The sequence below is a fragment of the Anser brachyrhynchus genome (genome assembly GCF_964034855.1).
Source record: "Anser brachyrhynchus genome assembly, chromosome: 1".
NCBI classification, from domain to species: Eukaryota; Metazoa; Chordata; class Aves; order Anseriformes; family Anatidae; genus Anser; species Anser brachyrhynchus.
In genome coordinates, this window is record NC_137694.1 from 119,587,122 (window position 1) to 119,600,367 (window position 13,246).

The 13,246-nt window shown below is 42.8% G+C and overlaps 1 long non-coding RNA gene across 3 annotated transcripts; it reads right to left on the reverse strand.

The window, feature by feature from the left end:
* Positions 1–5,311: 5,311 nt before the first annotated feature.
* Positions 5,312–12,640, reverse strand: LOC308188098. Of its 3 annotated transcripts, XR_013945151.1 has the most exons (4): positions 11,170–12,640; positions 9,114–9,240; positions 7,257–7,658; positions 5,312–7,154 (listed from the first exon to the last, which is right to left on the reverse strand). It is a non-coding gene; the product is annotated as an uncharacterized lncRNA (long non-coding RNA). The 3 variants fall into 3 exon arrangements; XR_013945152.1 differs by having other exon boundaries at positions 5,312–7,658; positions 11,170–12,624; XR_013945153.1 differs by lacking the exons at positions 5,312–7,154; positions 7,257–7,658 and adding an exon at positions 8,068–8,483 and having other exon boundaries at positions 11,170–11,650.
* Positions 12,641–13,246: the final 606 nt, after the last annotated feature.

Genomic DNA, 13,246 nt, shown 5'->3' on the forward strand with positions numbered 1-13,246 from the left:
AAGGAAAAATATTGACCTTTACTGGTGTTGACAAATACAGCAGAAGACAAATCCAGATACAAATATTTTCATCCATTGCCACAGAAACTCTCTGAGAGCTATATAGCCTTGTCAGGTCAGCTGAAATGTGAACACAGTCCGTTGGCTGGAAATGGATGGAAAGCCATCCATTTCTCCCTAATAAAGCAGCCCCATGTGCTCTTTTGCCCCTCTCAGGAGAAGAAACATCTCCATTCCCTCAAGCCTGCTTAGTTTCTCTTTTAGGTCAGCTTTTGTGTAAGAACGAAAGCAATGAAGCTTAGTAGCCATTGGAGGAGGTGGTGAAAAGCAGAGCAGAGGAGTTGGTTTTAAAAGATGTGCAGGTCAGGAATGTTATCCTTGCTGAGGCTTTGAGAGACAGCTGAATATCTGTATTACCAGAATTAGAACTGCTTTCTTTTAGCTCCACTTACAGCTCTACAACTTAAATTGTACTGCAATTTAAGTTTAGAGCTCAGTTCAAAAGCCAGTAGCTCCACAACTGGCATTGGTAAGGAAAAGAGGATAAATAAGCTAGCATTTTTTCCTCCTTTGAAATTAAAAACAATAAATGCCAGGATTTTCAAAATTCCAGGAAAATTCAGCCCGAGGGATTTTCTCTGTTGGCTTCAATAATCTTTGGATTCCATCCTTGGAGAGAACACTTTTAGAGCAAAATATAATAACAAGCAAGAAGAGCACTGAATCTCATAGCCGCTGTACAGCAGAATTAGATCTTGCTGCACTCCTGTGGAGGTCTATACACTCAATTAGGATAATATTTCAGCTTCTTTTAACTACTGAAATCCTTATTCTCTAATATCCAGTTGTGCCTATATTAGGGGAGTGCTATGACATGCTTGGGCTCAGAGATGGGGCCCAGAAGTAGGGACATCCTGGTGACAGGAGAAGGCCAAGGAGACCCTCGTTTCAATTTTTGGTCCAAACACTTCTCTTTACCACCACTGAAAGGTAAATCATAGAATCATAGAATAGTTTAGGCTGGAAGAGACCTTAAAGATCATCTGGTTCCTCCTCTCCTGCCATGGGCAGGGACACCTCCCACTAGATCTGGCTGCCCAAAGCCCCAGACGTGGTCTTTTCATGGGCCTGCCTGCTACAGAGCTGCATGGAAATCTTCCATGGTAACTTATTTCCCACCAGAAATAAATAAATAAATAGATAAAAATAAAAATGTTAGTTTGTAAAAAACAAAGGGTTTTATCAAAGATAGATAATTTTGAAAAGCAAATTTTTAGAGGAATTCTTCCAAGAAAGTCTCATCTGAATTTTCTGGAAGCAAATGTTTCAGTTTTCCATTTTGAAAGACTTTTTACTATGGTGGACTCCTACTTCAATAATGCATTAAAAAATCATGATTTCAAGGTGGAGTAAGAAAGAGGTATTGCGTTTTTATCAAAATGAAACACTGAGAGCAGTTCAGTGAATGCTGTTTTTTTACAGGTGGTTTGGGGGAATTTATTTTGGGCTCAGAAAATTTGGAAGAAAAATGGAGTGTCTTTGTTCCATTCTGAGAAAGAACAATTTTTCAAACCCATTGCTTTCCCTCTAGACCAAAAACTCTCACCCATCCCTAATTCTCAGAAGCCTGCATCTTTTCCTATGGTCAGCTGTAGCTGAGCTTTGGGTGTTTGAGGGGAGAATAACCAAAGGAAAGCACTGTGCTGTCAGGGCAATAGAAACTTTGGCTAGTGGCTAGGAGTGGGTGAGCCTGAGAATTACTCGTGCTTGCCTGCAAGTTGGCAGCATGTCTGGAGAGCATCCAGGATCTCCAAGTGCCCAGAGTTACAGGCCAGCCCAGGAAACAGCCTGCTTTAACAGCTCTGGGACACCCGGGAGGCCTTTTTTGGTTAAGTGCAAACCTTTACTCACACGCACACGCCCCACCTTAAGCAGCAATCCAGTCATTCTCAAAGAATGTCTTAAAAATAATTAAACGGCTTTACATCATGTTCCAGGAGATTAAAATTTTCTGCCTTGCATTTCTTAAAGCTACCAGCTTATAAGATAGCATGTCAAAGGAACAAAAGGTCATACGTGGCACTACTTGCTGCCTCCATCTGGGGGGAGTAGCCAAGCATTTTATTACCTCTTTTCTTGGCTAAGGAGAGGAAAGAAAAGTGAAATAGTCTTAGCTTAGGCTATGTAGTGTCCCCTAGCCTCTCTCATGCAAGTGTGGGGTCATGCATTTGGCATCACTTTAACTCCTGTTAAGTCATGTCATCCAAACATGTGCTGAACATGAGGAGTATGTCCTCCTCAGGTGGAATTTGGAGATTCCCTTCATTTCTCCAGTATTTGTGAAAACAAACAAACAAAACCAGATTAGAAGTGAGGAGTGGCTCTAAATAATGTCAGTGTGGTACCACCTGCTGTGCTTGGAGGGCTGTTTTGTTTTTCAAACAAACTGACTAGATTGTTCACATTCATGAGAATTAAATATTGGTCTTTCAAGACTATCTATCCAGGAAAAATAAAACAATGGTTTCATCAGCAATAGGCAGAAACAGCTGCTAGAAACGGTTCTCGGAGTAATGCACTGGGAATAAATGTCTCAACATCACATTGAGAGAGAAAGGATAACAGAAGATGAAGCAGGTCAGCTGGCACCTGCAACAACCTGGCCAGCCTGCCTGGCCCCTGGGCTCACCAGGCAGAGGCTTCTCAGGGACCTCTGCACCAGCCATGGTCAGGGCACTAAGTCCTGGATCCCAGTTTGGCACCTCTGATGGTAGCACAGGACACTGATGCAGCACTTCTCAGCACTTCTCTCTCCCTCCCTGTTAAGTTCAAGTTTGATTTTTAATGCTTTTCAAATCAACTTAAATGTGATTCTTAGGGGAATCTCAAATTTCTTGTCATATTAGGATAACAAAAAATGTATGTGCCGTTGTGGGCCACTACATCACACGACTCCCTCTTGTTCCAGTCCCTGGCATCCCAAATCACAGTATGGATGCAGCTCTAATAACCTCTCCTGGGCAAGCTGCTAGCCTCCTTGGGTAGAGAAAGGACATGAAGAAGAACTAATATCCCAAGACAAAAGAAAAAGCTTTTCCAAATTTTTCTCTTTCTTCTCAAGTGTTTGATGAAAATGTATCAAAGAGCAAAAAGGGTCTAAAAGAGCAAATGACAGTGTATGGGCTTTGTGTCAGGCTCTGAATATGAAAGATGAGAAAGGAAAGAAAGAGACAAAAGAAAGGGAAGAAATAATAAGAAAATGAATAAAGGGAGGAAATGGCCAAGATATGAAAAGAAAGTGAGAAGCAAAATGGCTGAGAAAAGCGGGAGAAGAAATTTTGAAGGAAACGCGTGAGGCTGCAAAATAGTAGATGTACATGTCTCTAGTGGAAAACGGTCATTATGGGGCACGTACAAGCAAATATGACATTAAAAATTACACAATAGCAGATAAGTAAAGGCTGTGGGTAGGTCTGGATAGTTCTCCTCCAAATAAGGCAGCCGAAAATCAGCGTTCCCTTATTGCAGCTATTGTGAAGCTAAAGTTCACTTGTACTGAAATGTTTCCTTACTTTGTATCATAGCCTGATAAGTGATTTGTTCCACTGGGAGAAAACCTTTTATCACCACGGCCCATGTGTGTTTTGTTGGCACAGTATCTGAAGTCCAATTATTCAATATACTTTTTCAGCTGGTGGGTATTTGTTTGAATTTTTAACAAAGGCAGGGTAAAACTATGTTTTTGAGAAATTCTGCTTTGCACTTTCTCCCTGTCTGGCTCTTGGCTCTTCTTTTGCTACTTTCTGTCTACAGCCAAATCCACTCCCTGAAGCACCGAGACACTGCAACGCTTAAATCCAAAAATCCTCTGAGTGTTTGCAACACCCCGAGCACCCACACACCCCGCTTCTTCCAGTGCCCTTTCCCACTGCGGTGTGCAGATGTGCTCTGGGCAGGCAAAGCACAGTCACATCTGCTCTCATCAAGGTACTGCTGCCGTAGCAAAGACAAGTGCAGCAGCCCCAGCAGTGCTCTCCCAGCACTGGTTCTCCCAGCAATGTTGCAACAAGTGCTTGGGATAGCTTTGACAACACTCCCTCACCCAGTAAATTCGTTCTCTCCTTGATTTCACACGCTGAACAGTAGCCAAAGCCATAACCTGTGAACCTGTGATCTTCCTACCTTGCAAGCACCTTCCAGACGTACAGCTTAACAACCAGGTGTCCTGTTACAACTAAAACCACCTGGAAATTTCACAGAACTTCTCCAAAATGTGCTATGTAAACGTCAGGCTTTTTTCAAGGTCAAGACGGCTTCCTTTTTTTTTTTTCCTCTCAACACTATTTACACGGTAACTATTGTTTTGCTGGACTTTTTTCTCTTTGATTCTTGAACAATTTAGGCTTTACATTAAAAAAAAAAATTATCCCTTTCTTTGCTGTGCATACATATGTGCTCTGTCTAAACATGAGCATCGCAGCTGCCTAGCATGAAGCAAAGTTCTGCTGTTTTATGGTAATAGTACATTCCTCCTCGCATTTTGACCAATGGTCTTTATAACTGAAAAGTACACAGAATTTAGGCAAAGGTTAGGCAATATGTAAACATTGCACATTTTCATAAGAGATGCTGGTAACAGCGGCAATAAATCACAGACTTGGTAAAAGCTGACGGTGGACTAAGCACCCCGCATTCAACATAAATAAGGAAACAATTTTCTTTGTTTGTACCCTCCCAGCATCCCTCCCATTTAGCGATGGCTAAAACAATCAAAACCATTCCCCAAGCCACTGACCACGTCTTGAGATGCGCCCATTGGGATTCCCTTGGAGATGAGTCGCAGACCAAGACATTGGAATGCTGCTTGGCTGCAGAGCTACTGAAGATCAAAGTGAAAGTACGGAGAAAGCAGTCATAAGGCAGAAAAAGTGTGTGGCCCTGGGTAGAAACCAGGACCCCAAAATTCTTTTGGGCAGAGAGCTTATTGAAAAGTCCAACCTTCATTTCCCAACACGGAAATGAACTTGTTGTTTGTTCCCACTGGTCCAGGAAGAAAAGCAACACAGGATAAATAAACAGGACAGCCCCAAATAAATATTTGTCTCTGAATATCAGTGTCAAACCAGCATCCTCCTGGAAACAAACTGGCAAGATGTCTCTTCTTCTGGGATGTGGGAAATACTACGTGCAGCCACTAGGCAACACATGGACTTAGGAACACAGAGCTGGGTAGCTGGGACATTGCAGCACAGACCTGCCTCTCCTTCATTTGCAAAAATCCTCAGGTCTAAATAAGAAAACGCCACTGCGAGAGAGAGTAACATAAGGTCAGGCTCACTTTGCAAGGTAACATCCTTTCCCTGGGCCAGCTCTGCTGCCCAAGTGAGCTGGCTGGAAACCGAAGGGAATTTTGCCATTTGAAACTGTTTACATTTCAAACAAAAAAGACTTTCATATTTCCTACTAGGCGGAAATTTCGTAACTATGGCAGTAATGGAAAATAATTAGCGCAGTATTCTGAGACTTCATTTAAAATGTTATATCTTAATGCACAGGCTTTCATTTTTTGATCGATTACAGGCCCGGCAACAGCAGCAGTAGTCAGCTACATGACCATGGAGAGCCCACCAGCAACCCCTCTGAAACAGCTCGCTTACAGTTACATATTTCAGTGCAGGTGTGTTACAGTCATCTCTGTAGGGCGAGAACCATCAACAACACACCCGGCGGGTAGCCAGGAGGCAGGGCAGGGTGTCAGCGTTGCTCTGCGGACAGGTCTGTCCTTCCGAGCTGCTTTCGACTAGGGGGCACTGTGAAAGCGTCGTGCTGCTCCGTGTACAAGTTGTCACCGAAAGTTGCACGGACATGGAGAAAACACAGGAACACGCATTAGCTACAGCTCCTGCTTTCATTCCAGCACACCTTTGTATCTGCTGGCTGCCCCCTGGCATAGAAATCCTTCTTTTTAGCTATTTTTAAGGCGTGGAATGGGAAAAAAAAAAAAAAATCTTGAATGCCTATTGCTATCCCCCTCCTACCTATATCCTATAAAGATTTTAAAATCTCAGATTAAAAACCACCTTAAAAATAGTTTTCTAACAACATTGCTTAACACAAACATTGAAATCCAAGGTCCCGATAACATGCCGACTGTAAGCTTTGAAATAACCTTTGGAAGTAGAACAAGAGGGTTATTTTCTGCCGTCAGATGACATGTTATTCAGCAACGATATTTGCCTTCTCTCCGAGGTGGCATGCCGTGATTAAGAAGTGTGTTATCTTTTGTTCACAATCACTTGTAAAGATCTTAAATACCCGTGACATAGCTCTAGCCACCCCTCCAGTTCTCTGCCAGGTTGTCATTTAGCTTTATGCTCAGTTCAACATTCTTTATCCAAATTTGAATGGGGGGGGACAGCCTAGTACTTGTTCCAGACACATCCAGTGAGTGCCGAGGTAGGATTTTATAAGCATCTCTAAAATCCCATGCTAAGTTCTGTTATGATCCCTTCACCCAGAAGTTTTACGAAACAGTCAAGTTGCAAGGCCAGGAGTTACCACTGTGATCATCTACTCCAGCCTCCTGCAAAACATCTGCGGTATTTCATCCACTAAATCCCCTAATGCCCCTAAGGGAATTACTGTTCCCTCTTGTGTGAATGAGCTCTCCTGAGCCAAGTAGCTTCCGTTTAAAGTAAAAATATTCCTTCAGAAAAAAATAAAAATAAAAAAATCAGCCTTACTTACATCACCTTTCAATATCAAATACCTTCTCTTTACTTAAGAGCTAATAAACTATGGTCAAGCCATCTGTGGACTCCATCAGTAAGCTAAATAAATGGAGCTTCAGCTCTGTTTTTGTGAAGCTTATTTTCCCACATGTCCAAGTTTTTTTGTGCATCCTCCTTGAACTCTCCCTGGTTGGTCATGTTCACCTTGAAGACAATGCCAGAGCAGACACCGTGCTCCAGCAAAGGTCTTTGGGTCTGGCTCAGTCCGGGTATCTGAAATACAGGTGTCTATTGCTGAGGCTATCCCAAGGGCCAAACCTCTCTGGAAATGTGTAGCAGAACATTCCTGTGCTACCCATAAGGAGCTGCTTTAGGGACTGGGAGTTGTGCATCTCTTCTTTGAACCTCCATGAGGAATCCAAGCTTTAGGGATGGAAAGAAGGGGGAGAGCCTGCTTTTGAGGACATTTCTTTCTCACCAGACCTGACAAAGTTATCTGCTTAGGAGATAGGGTTTTCTACGTACATTGTCACAGCATTAAGGAGCTGCAGTTCAGGGTCAGGGCCTCTCCGTGCTTGACATTACGGATCCAAAACCTAAAGTTCTTCCCTGTCCTGTGAACAACATTTTTTTATTATTATTATTATATATTTTTTTTCCTACAGAGGCGAAGTGCTTATAGGGCTTTTGCATGCTGTTTGTTTCACTGTGATTCAAAGTAAAAATTACAGTAATGATCAACTTTGTTCTGTACTTTTTTGATCACCTTATTTCCTTTCTTCCTGCTGTCCAGGATTGTTTCCAGTGGTTCAAGGTGCTCTTAGGCCAAGACATCAAAAAGCAGTTGTCAAGTCTAGCTGACTTGTATGTAGTAAAAACTGATAGCAAACACTTCTCTTTCTTTTCCTGAATCTTTTCATTCCTGACCTATATTAAAAAGAAAAATACAAATATTGATATAAGTAAAATGGAGTGGTCCAGGAGCTTTCCACAGGTATTAAAAATAATGATTTAGCAGTTCATTAGAATTTACTTTCCTGTCTAATTCTCAGTCAGCTCCACTAGCCATGCCTGACTGGTAAAGGTATTCAGTAGAGAAACTGGGGCTAAACTCAATAGGAAGCAGTTGTTGAAAACTATCATGATAGAGCAGCTTTGTGAAAGCAGAGACTGTATTCGATGCTTTCACTGTGGAAAAACAGTGCTGGGATGTGGATGAGGAAAAATTAATTGATACATGCTGTTACTCTTCACTCTATTCTCTGAATAATAACTGAGATGAATTCAAGCCATGTCACTCAACTCTGAATTTGTTTGGAAAGGATTCAAGGAGTAAAGGAAACAGCATCCTATCTGAGGTTCAGCCTGCATCTCAAAATCTGTTCCATTAAAGGGATGAGGAAAATGTAACAGAACTTAACTGATATTGAACATGGTGGATTTTGTTTCATCTCCTCTCTAGAAAGCAAAATATGGTCTATACTTATTTTAAAAAGACTGTGATAAAAATGATGAAGCAAGAGATAGAGGCCATAGCAGGAAGACTCTGGATCCTGATGGCCTCTCTTTTCTAGCTGCTGTCATGACACACGTCTTTCCCCTGTGGAGACTCAGCTGGCCTTAGATGTGGCTGGTTTTTGTGATTTAGCAAAAGGATGGTGCTGTGTCTAAAGTACCAGCCCAGTATTCAACAGGCACCTGTTCCATTTCAGGCTCTGACACAAACTTTCTCTGTGACACTGAACAAATCACCTGCACAAAGAGAAAGCAGAAAGGTGGTAAGACAAATTGACTGTGGTCAGTGCTCAAAAAGTGTGGAATATAGCATTCTAACTTTAGCAACTGCGCTTTTAAAAACTATGTAATTTTTAAATGAAACATCAAAATTTCCCCTCTTATCTTGAAATGAAAGTTTTCCCCAGATAATGGCTTGGATTATTTTGTTCCTGGTAAATAAATAAATAAATGAATACTTTAATAGCAAAAATAGCTATTTAGAAATAAAACAATATGTGTATGCCATTACAGCACTTCAGAAATGAAGCCCATCTGCAATCTGTTCTCTGAATCTTAGTCCACTGACCTAGTGTGAGCACACAGACGCTCAGTGAAGAAGAAGAGGAGGCAGAGGAAAAATGGATGAGAGCCTCAGCAGATAAAACCCAAGAGCAGTGCTCAATAAAATGTGTGGAGAACAGTAAGTGCAAATGTCAAACATGGGTTAGGAAAAGACAACAAATTAATTTTCCTCGGTCGGGAGGGGATTGCTGGTTACCCATTCATGTGAGAGTTCAGAAAGTGTGTTCTCCCCAGAAAGTGCTCCATGCACCAGAGGTAGGAAGGCCACCTTTGCCAGCCCAAATCTTAGGACCATTTACTCACGTTGCATAGATATGTAGAAGTATTTTCCACCTTCCCAGGCATCATGTGGACCAAAGTCTGTGGCTCCTTTCACAAGATTCATAAATGTTTTTGTCATTCTTCCTCTTTTTCACTGGAGGGAAAGATGCTGTGAAATTGAAAGGACCAAGTGAGAAAGTAATGGAATGAAAGGAAAAGGAAGAGGCTTTGAGTGCTGAAGTGTGGAAGGAAAAATAACCCACCTTCTAAACCCCTAATACTTCCAGCAAGAGGAAAGATATACCCAAATGTGAAAAGCACAGGTAAAACAACAACAATTTCTAAGGTCAAAACCTCTTCCTCTGTGCTGTACGATGTATACATTTTTTGAGTATACATTGGTGTGTGTGTGTCTATGTATACATATACAGAGAGAAACAACGAGAGAGGAAGATCATTTCTGCTCAGAAAAGTTAAATTACGAGAGAGCTTTGGGACAGCAGAAAGCAAGTAATATGGTTCTTGTAATTGCATAATTGGTAGTGATTATTACAAAACATCTTTTGTAAAATTTGCTCCTATTTTTGTGATGAATTAAGTAAGTCAGAGGAGAAGTAACAGCTCCATATTTCTTCTATAAGACAACATTGGTACCTCAAAGGACAGGATGGACATAGAGAACTTCTGTTTCATTAAGTGTAAGTGTGGAATACCAGCACCATTCCTAGTGCCCTGAAGAATACAAAACATATGTAGCTCTCACTAAAAAGAAATTTCATATGAAGGTCCAACCCAGAGTTTCCATGAACCAGCAGAAGGACTTTGTAGTCAGTCAAGAATACAGTATTTCTGTTTTTCAGAAATGTCTTCCTGATGTAGAAATACCAGTTGTATTGGGTTTACATGGCAAGGGTTTGGTAATGAGTGGCTGCAGGGGTGGCTTCTGTGGGCAGAGCCCAGCAGCTGCCCCATGTCAGACCAGAGCCAGCTCCAGATGGCTCCAAAAGGGACCTGCTGCTGGCCAGAGCCAGGGAGCGACGCTGGGTGGGCCTCTGGGAGAGCAAAGTTAAGGAAGGGAAAAAAAGCCATGAAACAGCAGCTGGGGAAGAAGCGTGAGAACATGTGAGGGAACCAGCCCTGCAGCCCCCCAGGTGAGTGCAGCAGGAGGGCAGGAGGTGCTCCAGGCAGGCAGCAGCAGTTCCCCTGCGGCCTGTGCAGGGAGAGGCCCCTGGTGGAGCAGGCTGTCCCCCTGCAGCCCATGGGTCCCACACGGAGCAGATCTCCACGCTGCAGCCCGTGGAGGAGCCCACGTGGAGCAGGTGGATGTGGCCTGGAGGAGGCTGCGGCCCATGGAGAGCCCCCGCAGGAGCAGGCCCCGGGCCGGAGCTGCAGCCCGTGGAGAGGAGCCCACGCAGGAGCAGGGGGTCTGGGGGGAGCTGCCGCCCGCCCGTGGGGGACCCGTGCTGGAGCAGTTTGCTCCTGGGGGATGGACGGACCCCGTGGTACGGAGCCGTGTGGGAGCAGTGCTGGAAGAGCTGCTGCCTGTGGGCAGCCCCCGCAGGCTCAGCTCGGGAAGGACGGCATCCCGTGGGAGGGACCCCGCGTGGAGCAGGGGCAGGGAGTGACCGTGAGGGAGCGGCGGAGACGAAGTGTCAGGGACTGACCCCAGCCACCATTCCCCCATTCCCCTGTGCTGCTCAGGGGGAGAAGGTGGAAGAGGGTGAATGGGGGAAGGTGTTTTGGTTTGCTTTTAGTTTCTCAATGCTCTAGTCTGTTAGTGATAGGCAATAAATTGTATTAATCTCCCTATGGTGGGTCTGTTTTGCCAATGATGATAATTGTTATCTTCCTGTCCTTATGTCAGCCCTTGAGCTGATTTGATCATATTTCCTCCCCCTTTTCCTTTGAGGAGGGGGAGTGAGAGAGAGGTTGTGGTGGAGTTCAGCTGCCCAACTGCGTAAAACACTTCACCAGTTCATGATCAAAAATGACCCAGACTCTCAGGATTGAAAATCTCACTGAAAGTCACCTTAGAAACAGCTCTCTGGCTTTTGCTTTTGAAAATACTGTGTCCAAAGAAAAATTAAAGGCAACTCACCCTGTGGAAAGAGTACTGAAGAACCTCAGACTCCTTGAATGTCACTGGATTTAGAAAGCAGATCTTCTAGCCACACAGTGTCCCCAACTTCCTGCTTACAAACTGTTTCAGCATTGACTCAGTAGGAATAACACCATCCACTGAATCACCCACCCATCTGCAACACCTGCTTCTTCCTTGGCTATTACGCCTTCCTTGGGATGACTCAGTTGAGCTGCTCTCAGCTTGTGAGATAGGAGACCATACCTTGAGACACATGGGCTGAGAGGTATTCAAGACCCCCTACTAATTTCCATCTTTCTGCAACCTGGGACACAATAATCCTGTGTCCACTCCCTGTGACTCCACACAGTTGGGGGTTGTTTTGTAACTTTTCCAACCCTGCCTATCTGGAACACTTTCCTGCCGAGACACTGACTCACTTCCTCTTTAGGAAGCTCACCCAAAATCCTTTTCACTTTAGCTTATAAACTATTATTAACTCCATCTGTAAAGCAAAACTTTACTCATCAGTAGAGCTAGCTGGGAATTTTCCAGTGATACACATTTTTTATTGGAAGATGTTGATTTGTCAAAACATAAATCTTTTTTAGAAACACACCAATTTTGTTTAAGCTTTCATCAGAAAAATTGTTTGCATCCAGAGTGGAATTTCTTGTTGCAAAGAAAGAAAGAGAACAGCTCATCTTAGCCAAGGCACTAGCATTCAGGTCACTGACATAGGAGAAGTGGACTTTTTGGCAGAACAGGGACCCAAATTTAGTTTTCCTAACCTACACACTGCCATAACAATCATGATCTCTTAAGACAAAGCAAGTTTGTGGCCTCCCATTGACATTGTTTTATTAAGTAAACAGTCTGTGGTACAAGGACTTGATCCTAGAAACTTCTCTGCTTCACTTCAGTGCTTAACCCCTAGGCAACCAGTAATTCTGAAAATTCACCATCTTTTTCTCATTTTCATAAAATCATGGAGTCATCGGTTTGGGTTGGAAGGGACCTTCATCACCCTGCCATAGGCAGGGCTATCTTTCACTGGATCAAGTTCACTAGAACAGGTTCACTTTTTCTGAGAAACTTCAAAACACGTTAGGTTCTTCCCACTGAAGAGCAGGATGTTTTAAAACCTTAAAAGTAGTCACAGATTAGGAGAATTAACAAAGATTCCGGATCAGTTTTATTCATTATATTTACCAATGCTACTGTACAAAGCCACAGGTCACTCCCTCCACCTTACAAAGACACCGGTTTTAACAAATTTCCTGTGTTTTCCTTGGGACTGGAGGGAAATTTCTCGGTGATACACCTCCAACAAAAAATACACCACTTCAGTCAAAATGGTTCCTCTGAAATGCCTCATATTTATTAAATCTCTATGAGTGAGGCAATGGGTTTCCACAGCTGAAGGGCCCTCCCAATTTGTTAGATACAATCACACATTGAGATTTTGCTACAGATAAAACCTGTATCATTACCCATCTGTTTATGTTTGTTCTTTTTTTCATGGACTAAAGAAGACTCAATTGACAAGTGTGGATCTTTTTTCTTTATTTTCCATCCGTGGCTCAGAATTAATGTATTTCTGAAGGGGCTTGAGATACTTACTTAAGATCAAATTCTGATATTTAAATATGTATTCAGAAGTTTACTCTGCTTCTATATTTCTGTCTCTTTGAAAATGTGACTTAGTGCAGTAAGTGGAATGCCATTATCAGCCTAACTATATCTCTATTTTTTATTCCTATATTATTGGTCATTAGGAATCACGAGACTAATGGAATTATTTCTACTCATTTTGGTTTTATAATCTGTTATTCATCAAGTGTTCAGCTTCTATTCCTTACCTTTTGCTGGGCGTCTTAAGAGACTATAGGTTGCCTCCTATTTAATGTCCAAGAAGTTCTTGCACTGCTTACTACCATGGTCCTACAAGGGCAAGCAAGCTGCTGTTCAGTATGGCTACAAGCACCCATTTGACCAAAAACACCAAGCAGGATGGTTTATATCTGCCTGGAGAGCAAAGACTTCGGTTCCTATAAAGGCTGAAAATACTGTAGCATACATGGAGTAGTGTACA